Genomic DNA, 17,857 nt, shown 5'->3' with positions numbered 1-17,857 from the left:
CTTCTGGGTTCCCCAGAAAGCAGAACCTGGGGCAGGGGGTGGGCAGAGGGCATTGTGCTATTATCAAAGGAAGCATCAGTGAATCTTAAGGGAGCAAAACAAAGAACGAGGGAGACTCAAGGTGAGGATGTGTTTCCATGCTGAAGCTACTAATTTTATAGAGTGTGACTGTTGGCCGGATCCATGGTAATAAGCCCCTAAGAAGCTGAATAAATTATCTTGCAAACAACTTTAGGGTTGCGGGGGAAGACTTCATTGATTCGCTCCCATCTCTGGTTGTTCAAAGGTTCACCTTGTGGGGCCTTGCATTTCTGGTGATGTATGTATGGATAAGTGGGTCCCGTTGGTCCTCCTGGACAAGTTAACAAGGAAGGCCCATGTAGAAGTAGATGTCGTTAGGGGATGGCTGCAAAAAGCCAGCCAGAGCCCGTGCAGAGCTGGTTGTCGCAGCAGCAGCTGAAACAGAAGGCTGATGAAGGCTAGAGGATCTGAGGTACTGCCTAGTACCTGTTCAACGCACGTGGCAGTTGCTTCCGATAAATTGCTTTCATGCAGAAGCACAGGCAAAACTAGTCCCTGCAATTGAGGAGGATATAAAATAGTCTTAGGAAAATGGTCTCAAAATTATGTTCTTATGTTTTAAGAGGTCACTAATTCAAATTCTCTCTGAAACTGGAAGACAGGGATCATACACGATTCATTCTGTATTCCCAATATGAAGCATCAAGTTTGCCCCCAGAGTCTCAATACAATTTTTAGTAATAATGAATATGTATGTATCATTTGCATTTTAGGAACACTGTGATTTACAAATTTGGTCATTAAAAGAATAAGTCAGTATACTTTTATGACACTGGTTGATATGGCATGAGCAATCAAAATTAGAAGTTCAGTCTCTAACATGCTGGGGCCATTTAAAAGGTCTGCTCTTAATATTCATCATTTTAATTCAGGGCTCTCTGGAGACCACCATGTGTCCATTTTTATCTGACCAGCCTCATCTGCTCAAGCCTAAAGTCCTAGATGTGGAGACTTACTATCTTATATCAGAGCTTGAAAGCATTTCCAATAGCACAAATAATACCCATGGTTATTTTTGTTGATGTTGCCTTAGGAAATTTTGGCTAAAATGGGTCACTAAGAACACGAAACTAATATAGGCAAACAGAGGTTAAAATAATTAATTATGTAAGTATGTAAAAACCATATTGTGCTGACCCGAGTTTACTTGGTTGTCTTTTATTTTGGCTTTTGCTGCTGAATTTTTTAAGGGTAAGTGAATTACGTTTAGTCCGTGTCTTAGGACATATTTAGCTCTTATATTTAAAAAAAATAATCAAACCTTTATTGCTATAGAAACGTTAATTTTGTATTCTATTTTAAGGTACAATAAAACAATTTGCATCTTCTTCTTCCAGTAAAATTCAAGCAACTGACCCCTCCCCCCCAAGTCTAATTGTAACAGCCTCTAATTAGGTCTTTTGTGTTTTAAAATTTTCTTTTGCAAAACACATCTCACATTCATTTAAAGAGATATAAAGATTTTGAAGTCATATTCTTTAAATAACATTTAAGATGGATGGCTTTTTGATTTGTTCTGTTTGAAAAAATCAGAAATGAAAAAAAAAATCTAAACTTATACTCCCAACTTTTCATCTAAAGACTCAGGACTCCAAAAAATTCACCCATCCAATTGATAGGAGGATTACTTTCTTTGATATTGTTGATGTTAATTTGCTGTTTTAGAAATAAAATATTAGAAATGAACATGCATTTTGATAGAGCATTAGTGCTCAGGATGAGAAATGTAAGTATTATTGGTCTACTTTCTCACTTGTCCCAGTATCCATGCATGCTTAATCAAGAGACTTTGCAGTTTTTCCTACATACTGTACCTATCTATTGATAAAGAGAGAGACTTAGATATCATTTTCACACTCCTTGACTCTAGATTCTGCCATGTAACTCAAAGAATCGGCTGGAAGCAGCTCTGCCTGTCCAAACTGGGAAGGCACATGCAATAGGCTGTGTATCTTTCTGCTTGCTTTGCTGGGCCTCTGATACTGCCATGAAAAGACTATGCCCAGAATAAGGCACTGGTCCCAGGAAGATGAGAGACACAAGAAGCAGAGCTGTCCTGCTTATAGCACATTCACCCACCTGAGCTGCAGACATGGGACAAGACAGCCAAGATCCACAGACCCTCCCAGCTCGGCCACTCGACGGAAGATGACCCCTTGTCAGCCTGCAGACATATGGGCTATCATAATGAATAGTTCTTATTTGAAACTACTATGTTTTGAAATAAATAGATAGAGAGCAGTACCCACTGTCATCATGAATTCCCTCTAAAACATGAGAGTTATTGTCATTATGTTGAATAGCACTTCTGTAAAAATTATAGGTAATATTTCACCTGAACTATGATACGACTACCCGTGGGAGTATACTCCTCTCCTTTCTTTACTGGAGGAATCTCAGTTATACAAATAAAAGAGCATATTCAGGTGCTACTAAAATAAATTTAGTTATATACCATTCCATGAGGAATTTGGAAGTGCTAGCCTTTATTTAACCTGCACCACCTTAGCAGAATTTTGCGAATTTATGTAGAGTATTTGTGGCATAGCATTATTCACAGAGAAGTTTCCATTAATGAGTCTAATTACTAAATCTTTATTGATATTTGCTTTTCCTGGATCTAGCCACTGCCTTTAAAGAGAATATAATGTCACTGGAGAGATCAAATGTAAATTTACTTTTATGAAAAAATATGAATATGAAGACTGTCATATTTATTATATGCCATTTTGGAGTCTGCTTACATAGGGATGATTAGATGCTGGGAAGGGTGATATAGGTGATATTTTCCAGGAGATATTTGACATGGTGAAAGTAGTTTTATGTACATTGAAAGAATTTTCCTTCTAAAAATATAAAAAAAAACATATGCTCTAGATTTCAATGATAATACTGCTGAAAATTTTCAACATGTATTCTTAAACCACTGTACATAATATCACAAATTTTAAAAAATTAAACTTACTTTTCTTTTTAAATTTACTTTGTCTTGTATATACTTCCTGAACATGTCTTCCCTTGAAGTCAAGCTATTTCAGTACCCAATCACATGTCCTGTTCATTGTAGAATCTCAAAAATCATTCAACCCCCTGCCCCCCAAATAAACCATTCAATATCACATTATTTATGAGACACCCACATTGGATTATAGTTCTGTCAGTGTTTTGAAAGAAATATTTTAGGGCTCCAAATGTGAAAAACACATGCTCCAGGAAATTGTGCCCAGATCCCACAGAGTGAAATCAATACCTCCTGTTTAATATTTACCAGTGTTTCTTGCTGATTGAAAGTGGCATTAAATAATTCCTCGGGAGAACTTCTGGTTTTCCTTGGATCTGCTGTTCAGTTATGGCCCATTTAACCAGGACACAGACGTAGGAACATGTTTCTTCCTACCCTCTACCTAAACAGCTTGTAGATGAAAAAAAAAAGCAGCTCTCCGTTTCCCAAGCCACTGCAGCAGAGCCTGATGCTGTCAGGGAGAGAGGATAGTGTCCAGCTTAAAATTTGGAGCTTCAGAGTCAGGCTGCCTCCAGTCAGATCTGGACTCCACCCGTCCACTAGCTTATATAATTTAATCAACCCTCTGTTCTTTAGTTTCCTCACCTGTATAATAGAGATTAAAAAAAAAAAAAAAAGATCTAAGCACATGGACTTGCACGAGTATGAGGCTTGAATGATTGAACACATGCAAAGTGCATAGAGTTAACCTTCCACAAGGGGGCGCTATGACTTTCCCTCCTCTCTACCCTGGTTGGGGTTCTCTAACTTATACTTCCATTCTTGGGTTTCTTCCTTTATAGCCTTGTACTGGTTGGGAAATCCACCTGTCTCCATGGATTTGGGTGTGTATTTTCTCCGTGTCCATCTCTATTAACTCTTCCTTTGTAGCATTAACAGCACACAGAGCATGTCTTCCTTGTGTGAAGGCACATAGGAATGTAAATAGTTCAGTTTTCTGAGAGGGAAGGAGACTGTAAATGGGAAAAGGAACTAGGCTGCCTTCTGTGCTCTTGCCTCGCAGATGACCCCTGAAAGCTCAGGAAGAGAATGAACGGCCTGCAGTGTGCTATACTTCAGCAGAGGACTCTCAGGAGCAGTGCTTATTTTTGGGAAATCCTGCCTTCTTCATTTGTCAGGGGTAGGCTCTGGAGAGTCCTGTGAAAACAAAAGCATAATTTGCCTGGATGCGAAATGCTTCCGTCTGCTGTTTCTCTAAACATATCTTATTTCCAGTTCTCTTTCTGTTGTATTACATCAGGCAAGAAAACACAAACTGTGTGTGGTTGTGACTCATGTGGACATGGTCCAGCTTGTCTGTCTTTGTTCCCAGGTGAGGGGAAGCCAGTGTCATAGGATGAAAGCGGTGGGGACTCGTGAGAGTTTTTCCTGGGGCAAATGGTAAAAATTCCCAGGGTCCAGATCTAAATACAGAACCATCAATGACTTTTGTGTGCTAGGTTGACACACAAAATTTAGGCCCCACCAAATATGGGTTTTCTCATACTGTGATGTGATAATTTGAACTGATAATCTACCTTCTCCTCTGACTCACAGGTCAGTTATGGTGCCAGGAAGAGATCCCAAGGATGAGGGATGTGTCCTACGGCACGCTCACAGGTCGCTGTCTGGTCCACAGTACGTTTTCTAGGTAAGCGTTGAGGTCATGAGGGCCTCATTAGTAGCCAATAAGCAAAACACAGTTTTCCTGTTTTTAAAAAAGCAGGGCACATGAGAATATATTTTTGTAACCTTTTTGGATTTAACGAAATTATTTTATTTTTAGATCCCCAGCGTGAAAGGATAATTAATAGATTATTATCTTTGATTGAGACTCAATTCATTAATTGCATGAAATCCAGAAACCTATTCTTGCTGATGCTCGTCGGAGGCGTTTTACCTGGCGGATGGCCAGAATGTTTATTACATTTTGTCACAGATCATAAAATGTGCTGGAATGGTCTGTATGCACAACATAACAGTGGATGGGATGCATCGATGAAATAAAAATAGCATCTTCCATACTTTGGTGATATTCTGATTTGCAGTAAATTCTCTGTTCTGAAACAATTTGGTCAAATGTGTGACCAGTTAAAGAACAGGCACTGGCCAGTTGAACTAAAACATATGTTTTCTGATTGTCTGTTGAATACATGCATGAGATAATACACACACACACATACACACACACGCACGCATGCACTCCAGTCTTTATCATTCTACTGCAATCACTCTTTTTATTTTACTGTCTTCCACTCAGAACTATGAAGAATAAATACCAGTAAGTGTTCAAAGATTAAAGAAGCATCTTGGTAAGTAAGAAAAGTGTTGATGTTATTAGCATAGATTCTTAATCACTGCAAAATAATTTCATCTTTTTTCCTTTAAAGGACATGAAATTGATCTCCATGTACAATGCAAGAAAAAGAGAGATTGAGACCTAAAACAATCTCTAAAAAACCCCTCAATTTAAACAGAGTTTTGAGTTTTAAAAAGTGAGTTTAACATATTCAATATAAATAATATGTCTGTCTAATATTATGAAACTTGCAACTCATCATGAACTTTTATCAGAACCACTTGCAGATACAAATTAGGATAATTTAACTATATATGTTGACATATGAAGAATAATTCCAAAATGTTTTACATATGCTATGGTTTACCTTCTTCAGAAGTTTCTGTCATTTGCCAGAGCATTTTCTCACTATTTCTAAACATTTGCTCAAGGGTCAGCTCAGTAGTATGCTTGAAAGAGGCCAAAAAAAAGCCACCTGTGTGAATTTAACCTGAGTTTCCTCTAAACAAGGTATCTTTTTGCTACACTCCATTGTGTCATTCTTGCAAATTCCCCTAATAGACTTATTTTTGAAGTCAGTTGATAAAAACAGACAAAAGCTAGTTGCTATGATGTTGGCTGCTGAGGAGATGTTTGCAGTGTCCAGTAAAACTTGACACTCTATCAGCCTTTGAATGGAATAACAATTATTATTAAAATTAATAGGGTAAAATAGTTTTAGAAATGGTTCAACCTTTAATTGAAAGAGCACATGTAGAATTAGTAATATGATTTTTCTTTAAGACAAATGCTCATGAATGAGAACAAAGCCAGGGGAGAAACATTCAGCTACACAAAAGAGATAAGATTATATACAGTTCTGGTTTTTACCAAAATGTTTTTTACCAAAACCTGGTTCCACAGGCTCCCCTGATATACCTACCCCATGATGTGGACTCATTATCTGACAAGAGTAACAGCTGCCCACTTTGTAAAGGCCAATCAAACCAGCCCATTGTTCTGAGGGGCTAGGGCACAGGCAGAGCTGTTTCTGAGAGACAGAAAAATCTGGATCCAGCTTTTAGACGTGGGCTCATAGACCAAGGACATAAAACACCACAAATCAACCGAAGAAAATTTTAGTATTAGAAAAACCCATTTTGGAAAAATGGCCATCTGGAATGGATCCCACCCTAAAATCCACCCTTGGCTTCCGTGGCTTTTTAATAAGCTGTAGGAGACTGACAAGATGGAGCTCGGTGCTTTGCACGTATGGTCAGAACGGGGCCAGCGCCTTCGTCCCTGGGAGCAGGGCCGGAGTGGAGTGACACTACCTGCTTCACCGTCCCCAGAAGGTGTTGTAAGCAGTGAAACAGCGAGCTCACGGTGCTGTGTTTCCTTTCTTCCTGTTGGCAGTGCGAGTGTTCATTCTGGCTTCTTAGTTTTCCCATCATGAGTATACGGTAAATGTGTTGGGAGGTCAATAAGATGATCACTTGGCTTTAGGTATTTAATTACCACATCTGCATCTCAAAGGCACTTAAAATTTGTTCCTATGGGAACCCATATGTGAGCTAGCTGGGGCTGTCCCTGTGGGCGTCTATTCCCAAGTGGGTAAATCAGGACATGCCACTCCAGGGCACATTGATTGACATGTAGCTGGACACAGAAGAGTCATCCATTGTCTTAAAGAGGCTGCTGTGGGACTATGGGAGCTCGCAGGTGCCAGGAGCATCTCCCAGACACACAGAGATGGTCTTGGGAGGCAAGTGAAGCAGACATTTGGGTATCCAAGGAATCCATCCACGTCCCATGCCACCCCCGGGCCTTGGCTTCCAAGGGCTGTGCTCTGGTAAATTCTCTACTGTTTTTGCTGTAATATACCTTCACAAATTGAGTGGTTTAAAACTACACAGATTTATTTTCTTATGGTTCTGGAGGTCAAAAGTCTAAAATGGGTCTCCAATGGCTTAAATATCAGCAGAACTGCATTCATTCTGGAGGATGTGTGAGAGAGTGTTTCCTTTCCTTTTCCAGCTGTTGGAGGCCACCTGCATTCCTGGCTCCTGGCCCCCTCCTCCATCTTCTAAGTTAGTCAGGCAGCATCTTCAAGTGGCTTTCTCTCTGCTTCCAACATCACACCACCTGCCCTGGTTCTAATCCTCCTGCATCCTACTTCTAAGGATCATTGTGGTAGGGGGCCCAGCCATTTAATCCAGGATAATTTCCCCATGTCTAGGCCCTTCGCTTAATCACATCTTCAATGTCCCCTTGGCCATGTAAGGTAACATAGTGACAGGGCCTCAGGACTTAGATACGCACATCCTTGGGGACACTTTATTCAGTCAACTGACTACATCTCTTTTCAGCTGGTTTGAATGGGGATGCTGTCACTTTTATCCAAGAGAATCCTAATTAAGATGCAATGATTCTGCTCTTTTATTTCCCTTAGAAGTCAAGTATCTGTTAATAACATATCCCCTCCTGCATTTAGTGCATAACATAAATTCTAAGAAGCAGAGATATTTGGAAGAAATGGCACCAGAATATGAATTATTAGTATTTTAATCCTCACTAGAGCACATTACACATTTTCTTTCAGGCTCAGTTTATTCATTTACTGTACGTAGATAATAACTCCTGATTTACCTGATTCACAAGGTGGTTGTGAAAATCAAATGAGATTTTAAAAAAGCTGCTCAAGTCATGCTGCCTGCATATAGAAGTTACTCTTGTTCTTTTATGTCTTGTGTGTGTCAGCATTTAGGATAAGTCACTCACTCACCAATGTTAACTGTAGTTTTTGAACATGAATCTTGCTATAATTGCTTTTACATATTCCTCCTGCATAATACAAAAAAATATGGTTAAAGAAGGCAGAGAATAGGGAATTTGCTCCTTTTCTCTGGCTCCAGCAAGAAAAAAGGGAAAGCAGAAACCAACTTTAATAGAAGCAAGGAAATGGTCACATCCCAACACTGGGAAGAAGATACATCGAATATTATAAAATCTGAGGCAAGTGATGATGGTAGGAGGGACCAAAACATTCCTTTCAAGATGTCTGGGAGGTGGAGAGTCTCTCAATCTTCTGTGGCTAAGTCCAAGATAACTACTGGGTTTGTGCAGAGACAGAATACAGGAATGTGAACAGGCAGCACCTGGGGGTGGCTGAGGAGATGCTGAGGAAGGAAAAACTGGGCTAGAGCACGTTTCTATAATTTACAACCTGGCCACACTCTCAGGGGCGTGCTTGGCTAAGGAAGGTGGGGAGGCAAACAACTGTCAACAGCTCAAAAGTTAATATATCGGCATTCGTTGTGAGCACACTGGCAACGTGGATACTACAGTGGAAGGGAGATGTAGCCCAAAGTCAGAAGAAATAGTGGTTTTGAGGAGAGGGTTTCATGTAACATACCCAGTTTGTTATGGAGGCTTCCAGGAGGTATGAGGATGAGAGATGCTCTGGTAGAACCAATCAGAAAAGGGCCAGCGTGAGATCTGAGCAACACACTTGCCTGCCCCACCACCATCAGAAGAAAGGAATTAAAATATAGGAAGAAAAAGAATATACACCATAAAAAATTTTCCCATGGAGGAAGGAGAGGTCACCGAGATAATTTACATAATCAAAATCTCACATCTCACTAGACAAAGTCCTTAAAGTAAACATAGAGATATTTTAAAAGATTTTAGGACACACACACACACACACACACACACACACACACAATAAAAAAAAAATAGTTGTGAAAATGTGGACGAGAGCCTTCATTGTGGTTTCTGTGGAAAGAAGAGGCAAGGCAGGGTAGGCAGTTTTAGGACTGGCTAGTTTGAGTAATTTTAGCAGACTCTGGGGTGGACAGCTGCCCCTCACTGTCTGGTGCCTGGTGCTGGGGGTGTTAAAGCAGGGGACAAGGTTGGAGTGTGGTCTTGGCTCTGGTTTGCAGATGAAAGGCACTTCTGCTCTCTCCAGGAATTAGTCAACTCTGGAAGGGACAGTCTCTCCCAGTGTCAGCAAGGCCCTAGACGTCCAAGTGTCAGGAAACACAGAAAGTAAAAACATGATTATACAGGGTGCCCCAAAAGTGTATATGTACTTTGTATTTGAATGATGATAAAGTCATTGTTTATTAACATACAGTTCATTTCAAAATTTAAAAAAATCTACAGAAGTGAATAATTATTTTTGTCAATGCCTGTTTTCAAACTGATGACCATTCTGGTCCAGGCTCTATTGATAACGCAAACATCAAGAATCATTTAGTTTGATATTTGTGTCCCCTTAATTCATCAACTGTTGCTGGTTTTGTACTGTAAACTTTACCTTTTATGTATCCCCATAAAAAAGTCTGTGGATAAATTTTCGTTGTTCAAAGCTTAGTCTGGCTTCACCCATTATTTCAAATCAGTTAAACATGAAAATAAGTGAAAATTGAGTTATCAGCTGTTAAAGTGTGTAAAGATTTTTTTGGGGCACCATGTATAATTTGTAGGAGGAGGACTGTAAATAAACAATGAATTGCAAACCAAAAGAATAGTTTGTCAGACTGTGCCCAAATTGTCATTTATTGTGCACATGTTGTAATATTTATTTAATTAAAGGCTAATGAAATTTCAATATGTATCAGATCTTAGGATTGCAATGGAGTATACTTTGACAATTTCAAGTTGTAGTGGTGTAGTGAAAAAAGTCATGCTTGTGTGTTGTATATTTTCCCCATTTTTAAATATGACACAGAGTAGAATAATAATACATGTGTTCAACAAATATGTGTTGAATGAATAATAATATTAACAATAACAAAATTAGGTACTGGCATTTATCATATCCTTACCGTGTGGGGTGCTTCCCTAAATGTTTACTTGAATAATGGAGACAACCCTGGAGGCAAGGATTAAAAAGGGAATCCTTTTTATGTTCAAAAGTAAGTTGTTCGTTCTTCCTTAAAATCAGATATTCTATAAATGCTTTATGGAAAATTTCATATTTTCAAGGCAGAAAATTGGTAGTGATTACTCTGAAAATTTGTATTTCACTCTGTAAATGAATAGCTAAGCAAATAAATAAGATTAATAAATTTTAATAATAAAAATATTACTAGAAAACATAGATGGATATATTTCAGGCAAATGCCCACAGAGACTTTAGGCTCATGGGAGTTTGCATGGATGGAACCTGGGATATACAAATATATTGCCTATGGGAGAACTTCCATTTACACTCAGTAACATAAACAACGGAATTTATTCTGAAACACAGACTTTTCCTTTGTTAAAATGCATTCCTTTGCTATTGAGAATGTTGGAAGTAATTAGATATAGTGGTAGAGAAGTGATGAGAAGCAAACTAATTTATTCTGCAGAAATGATTGGTCAGTTTCTAGCACTATGTAGCACTATATGAGGCAACTATTCAATAAGCTGTCATTTCAGATACTGAAAAACAAAACAAAGTAAAAGAAAAACAAAATTCCCTGCAGGGAGCAAGTGTTATTTTAAAATAGATATCAGTGACTTAAAGGAAAGCATTGGGGATGTTTCTCATTAAAATACATGGCTCCATGTTGGATGTGAGGATATACAGTCCATAGTATAGAAATAAGATTCAAAATATCCTTTAAAAATTGGAGAACTGAAATGAACCATAAAATAGAATGAAATTGAAGAGGGACATCATTGGCTCATTGTGCACTTCCATCATTAAAGTTTTTCATCTGAAAAACAGACATAAAATCTGTAAACAGACAAAGGACAAAATCCCTGGTCACAACATAGTTACTAGTAGCATGAAATTTTTTGATATAAAATCCATACATGCTTGACCCACTTCTAAATGCCATGTGCACTAAATTCTTTCAAAACTCCACAGAGTAAGTTTCAACTATTTAATTTTTGTTGAGGATAAAGATCTCTGTATTTTCACAAACTTTACAAAACCTTCACATTTCTTACTCTTAGATATGTGAATTTGTTTTGGGGAGGAAAATAAAAAAATAATTCCAATGTGTAAGAGATTTAATAGCTGACACATGCTTTTTTGTATGTTTAGGTACACTCTGTATTTCCTCGGGTGAGATCTCAATTCCATCTATTTACACTGAAAGCCAATCAATAAACTAATTTATGCAGGGACATAGGGATGTTCTTAAGAAGGAATTGGCAGGATATAAATAAATGTATGCCACATTGAGGAAGAACATATATTTCCATGTACATCTTATCCCCGGGTCTTAATAATCATTTATATTTCTAAGTAACTTCCGCAGGTTATCTCATTTGCTTTTCATAGAATTTAAGTAAAGAAGACAAGGTCAGTTTTGATGTTTGCTGAAAAAAATGAGGAATTTGGAACTTTACAGAGGGAAACTGTGGTTTAAGAGTGGCAGGGTAATATTAAAAAGAGCACTGGATAATAAATTAGGATGAGATTTTGCATGAGTTTTGACACCAAGTGGCTGGATGGATGTCACTTGGTATCCCTTAACCATAGCATTTGCTAGTGTTGCTCTTACCTACTAATTATTTTTAAAATGTGTAATAATTCAATAATTTCCTAATAATCCTAATAATTTCCTTACATCCAGAATTCTCCTCACCACAGATATGTGCCTCAGGGCTGTCATTCATGTATACATTGAGAGCAGGGATTTTCACCTGGTGTGCCATGGCACACTGGTGTCCGGCAGAGTTTGCCATTAGCTTTTGCGTGCCATGAGATGGAAAAGGTTAAAAGTCGCCGATTTAGAGGAGAGCCACACACGGTGAGGATGCAATATGTCAGCGCTTAATGCTGTTGTCAGTATTATTATTCAGTGGGTTAATATTTGTTGAATGTGAATGATTATTCTCGTGTGTCATATTTTTAAAAGGGGAAAACATACAACACAGAGGCATGTTGTTTTTCTTTATAGATCCTGTCCTGGAACATGGGTACAAAATGCATCTCTTCCAATCCCCCAACCCCCATACTGCAGTAGTTGCTTATTATTTGTAAGAGAAAGTCTGTTGCTCTGACACAACATTCAATGTACCCACCATCTGGCATTCCCTACACTCATTCCCATTTGCTGTTTTTAAATTATAGCTTTCAAAATAACTATGTTTTGTTATCCTTTTCTCCTATATGCAGATTAATTATGCAGAATCTCACCCCTGTGCCTTTGTGTAGGATATTTCCCTTACTTGGAATTTTCTGGAAAAATGTAAAACTGGCTAATCGATGTATATCCCTTAAGATTTGGCCCCAATTCCACCTTCTTCCTACACAGGCTTCTCGGATCTTTTCTCATCATCTAACCTTAGACTGTGCGTTATTACTGAACCTGGCACGTTGGCTTATCACCGTGGCTCTCAGCCAGGGACAACCTTACTCCAAAGGGGACATTTAGCCACGCCCAGAAACATTTAGGTTGTCATAGCTGGGGCTACAGGTCAGGGATCATGCTAAACATCCTATAGTACACAAGACAGCCTCCCACAAAGAAAGGTCTGGTCCCACAGGCCAGTGGTGCTGAGGTTGAGAGAACTCATGTTCATGATTCTGCCTCAGCCACTAGGTTACGAGATGGCCAGTGGTTCTGTCTTACTTGCCATTATGTCCTCAGCATCAAATCCAAAGCCTGCAACTTGTTTAGTTGATATTTGCTGAATAAATGAAAGAATGAAGGGGATAAAGTATATATATGCAGGGCTATGTGAATAATTAGGACATGCTTGTTCAATAATGAAGACACTGACTGTACTTAGAACAACACACTACTTCCCAATGTGGGAGTAAAGCTTTTGAACCGGGTGGGAGGTGGCAAAGGGAATAGGGAAGGAGGACACAGAAACTAAGGATGAAAGTTTAAGACAGAAAAGGAAAACTGAGAGAAAATATCAGAGACTCCTATGAACTGTGACATTTTCAACAGTTTAAACCCTCCAGTCTGTGGATGGAAGTGTTTGAATAATGTGTGTTATTGCAGCCAGTCAAGATTAATGATATATATAGTTTTGAAAAACAAAGTTATCTAGCCTTTTATTAAAATCAGAGTTAATGTAATTTATCTAAATATCAACACAGCATTGATTATTTTAGATGTGCTGCATCAGTATTTCTCTGTCTTTATTATAGGCTTAAGGTTCTGTGTAAGCAAATGCTTACTTTTTTATGATATTACTTGATGGTAGGTGAAGAATTTTTATAAAATAAGATCACTTTAAACTGCCAAGCTAAAATCAAATGGAAACAGTTTTGAAGTTTAAAATAGTGCTTTAAATTTTCATGCCTTTTGGAAGTATATTATTTCAATCAATATCACCCAGGAAAACATTGAATTACTACCAAAAGCAGTTCTTGAAATAGTTCCAAGTTTTGTAGGGAAAAAAACACAAAACTGAAAGGTTGGAAATCTTCTGGGGGGACTACTAGAAAAGGGGCTTAAAAAGCCACCAAGAATCAAAGAATTTGAAAACTGAACTTTCTTAAAAATTACTAACAGTTAACTTTTAATAATACCACATTTTCCAAAAAGATGAATTAAAAGTGTAATGAGAATTCCTACTCATAGTCAATTAGGAAATTGTATCTCTATATATAATGTATATCTAGAAAAGCCTGATATTCAAAGAATCCCCTTGGGAGTTCGACTGACCAGGAGTTTGATCACTTGCTATGATGTGCACTGACCACCAGGTGTGACACGGAACAAAGGAATGCCTTGGCCAGCAGCCGGCAGCCATTAGGGACAATATCTGTGCATGAATTTTGTGCACTGGGCCTCTATTTTAGTAATATATTTCCCCTTCTAGAATTGAAGGTTTCCCTCCCTCCCTGCTGTTCAAGTTCTTATAATGTACTTTATTTCCTCCCTCTTGTTTTTAATCTCAAAAATTTTTTGTGAAGTTTTTACATGTCAATAGTCTCTACATAAACCCACTTTTTATTTATTTTTTGTTGATAGCATTATAGATATCCCCCATTTTCCCCTCCTTTGCTGCCCTCCACTCAGCCCTTCCCCACACTATTGTCTGTGTCCATGGGCTGTGCCTATATGTGTGTGTGTGTGTGTGTGTGTGTGTGTGTGTATATATATATATATATATATATATATATTCCTAGGCTTATCTCTTCAGGTCCCCTCCACCCCTTCTCCTATCCAAGATCTCTCATTCTGTTCCATATGCCCATGTCTCTGAACTTGTTTTGTTTGTCAATTTATTTTGTTTATTAGATGCTACATGTGAGATCATGTGATATTTGACTTTCTCTAACTGGCTTATTTTGCTTAGCATAATACCTTCCAGCTCTATTTCTGCTGTCACAAAGAGTAAGAGCTCCTTTTCTACAGCTGCATAGTATTTCATTGGTTTTTTATTCACTCATCTACTGATGGACACTTGCTTAACTATTATAAATAACACTGCTGCGAACATAGGGGTACATATATTATTTTTTATTGGTGTTTTGGGATTCTTAAGGTATATTCCCAGAAGTGAGGATTGCTGGGCCAAATGACAGTTCTAGAAAACAAAAAAATTCTAGAAGAAGACATAGGCAGCGAAATCTCAAACATCTCATGTAGCAGTATTTTCACTAATACATCTCCTAGGTCGAGAAGAACAAAGGAAAAAAATAAACAGATGTGATTACATCAAACTAAAAAGCTTTTACACAGCAAAAGAAACCACCGACAAAATGAAAAGGGGACCCACTGTATGGGAGAACATATTTGCCCATGATACATCTGATAAGAGAATAATTTCTGACAACTTGATTTTGATTTAGTGACACTGATTTCACACTTCTGGCTTTCCAGAAGTGTGAGAGAATACGTTGTTGTTTTAAAAATGCTAAATTTATGGCAAATTTTGGCAGCAACTCCAGGAAACAAATACATGGCACATGGCCTCAAAACATATCTTAAAAAGTAGATAAAAAAGGACAATAAATAAATATTCATTGGTCCATGCCTGAATATGAGTGAGGCCAATTCCTTCTCTTCAGCTAGTACTATAGAATCAGCTTTGGAGGTGAGTTAAGAAATAATTTGATCCACACTGATTCCCAAGAGAGGAACTCTTTCTAATAACCCATCTCTTGGCTGACCAACAAGCATTTACACAATTTCTTTTAGAGACAGCAAGCTCATCATTTTTAAGGCAGTACATTCAGTGGTTGGCCAGCCAAAATGTCTTGGGAAAAAATGCAAGTGTCCTGGTAAAAGTGGAGACATACCTGTTTACTCATTTGGCAAATGTTAATTGAGCATCTGCAATGTGTCAGGCAACTCTTCTGACAATGGGATGCAGCATAAATAAAGAGAAAAGAACGAGCACCTATAATTTGTTATAGCAGCCACAGGAAACTAATACATGCCTGATAGAAAGTAAGTGAAAATAAAGCTTTACATGGTGCCCAATGAAAGAAATCAATAATGAGAATAAGGGAATACTAAAAAGAAAAGAAAAAAAACCCCCGAGGTTGTTGTTAATAAAATGATGAACTTCATGGAAAGAGGATAATTAAAAAAGAAAAAAGAAATATCAGGACCAATATTAAAGCAATTGCTTTATCATTCACGTTGAAATGCCATTAATAACCTTTGGGTAATGGAAAGTAAATGGGTTCCCATGCAAATAGAGTTGTTTTAAAAGGGGGAGTACAAATACCATATATTAGTTAATTATCATTTGGTTCTTCAAAGGAAGGGAAAAATCCTAAATTCTATTTAATAAATATCAATATAGTTCACTCATCTGTTAAGTTTCCACATACCCATTATCTTAGTTAGCATAGTGTTGAACAAAATTATTTAGAATATCACGTTGTGTAGGGTGTTTGTGGGGAGAGGCAGAGGCAGGAATTGGAATGCCTGTGCCTTAAAGACTAGATGAGCAAGATTACGGAGAGCTTGCATGGCCTGGATGAGATACAGTAACTGGAAAACAGGAGGCACTAACTGTGGAAGCTAAACAAGCAGAAGGAGAAAATGGCCACAGGGTCATTAACTGAAATAGTTTAAGGCGGACTAGAAATAGGGGACTGGGAGATGTGAGGTTAATGAAGGAATTAGTGAGCACTCGAAATGTTTTGTGTAGAGATAAACAGGAAGAGAGGCGAGACAATTAAAAGAAAGAATCCACAGACCTTACTGACCTCTTGAATAAAGGGGAATGAAGAAAGATATGTCAAATATTTCTCCAGGATTTTCAAGGTGGGTGATTAGAGAAAATGTGAAATGGGAAGAAAAATTATCAAGACAAGGTGTGTAGGATTAAAAAAAATAAAAAAATAAAAATGAATGCGAACTTTTAAATAGAAATACTCAGTGGGTAATTAGTCATCCAGAAACGGAATAAAATAACAAGAAGTCAGAATGTTGACTCTCCCAATAGAAACACACCCAGGCCCATCAATCAGTTTTATGTTCTGACTTGCTTTAGCTGAGAGCTTTACATTTCTCTCTGGTTCACTTCCTCTGGCCCTGACCAATAGTGGGAAGGAGGGCCACTGGAGGCCGAGCATAAAAGAAGACGGTGCGCAGCTCTGGTGAAGTCTTCTATTGGCCTAGATGAGAAAGAATTCTGTCAAGCTGAACCTGAGAAACAATGTTTAAAGAAGTCTGTGATTGACATGAGGAATAATATTTGTAATGGTGGAACTCATTAGCAAGTAATCTCTGGAAAGAAAGTCTTGGAATGGATTCTTTGTTCATGGACATACAATTTCAATGTCAGTGGCACCCTGGGATGGTAGAAAGATCATGAGGTTGCATTTGAGTTGAAATTCTAGTGTTCTATTTGTAAGGTGTGGGTATTGGGCAGGATACTCAAACTATCTGTATATCAGTGTCCTTAGCTGTAAAAATAAATATATTCTTCATAGAGATGTTGTAAGGATACAGTATTCGTACAGTGGAAACATATTGTGAAAACGCCTGGCTCTTAGCAGATACAATAAAAGTTAATTTTATTCTTTATACCCTATCCACCACTCCCTCCCCCCCCCCCCCCCGCTGCCCCCCCCCCCCCCGACAAACACACATGGAAAAAAAAATACTTTTAATAGGTAATACCTAGTTAAGAAAAATAATCATGTTTATATTACCTTGTGAACAAAGGCTCAGATCAATGCATAGGTAATGAAACTCTACCCTCAAGCTTATATTGTGATACCTTCAAATCCTACTGGGTTGAGAACATTACATGGAGGTAAAAAAAAAAAAAAAATTAGGAAATATGTCAGAGAAAACAGAAAATTTTTATTTGGAAATATTGAGCTCTGTTGTTCAAATTTTAGCCTTTGAGAATTTATTGGATTACCAACTGATTATATGAGCATTTTTCTCCATATAGAGTATAGCTTAATATAAAATTTCAAAAATTTAAAAGTAATAACAATTGCTATGTATTAAACATTTGTTACATGTCAAGGGTTGTGAATAAATTATTGTACTTAATCCTGTGAAAACAAACATTTCATTTCCTAGTTGATGAAACAGCCCAGTGGTTAA

Source organism: Pipistrellus kuhlii, unplaced genomic scaffold, assembly GCF_014108245.1.
Source record: "Pipistrellus kuhlii isolate mPipKuh1 unplaced genomic scaffold, mPipKuh1.p scaffold_m20_p_17, whole genome shotgun sequence".
Taxonomy (NCBI): Eukaryota; Metazoa; Chordata; class Mammalia; order Chiroptera; family Vespertilionidae; genus Pipistrellus; species Pipistrellus kuhlii.
The sequence above is the reverse complement of the archived record's forward strand: the minus strand, read 5'-3'. Positions refer to the sequence as shown.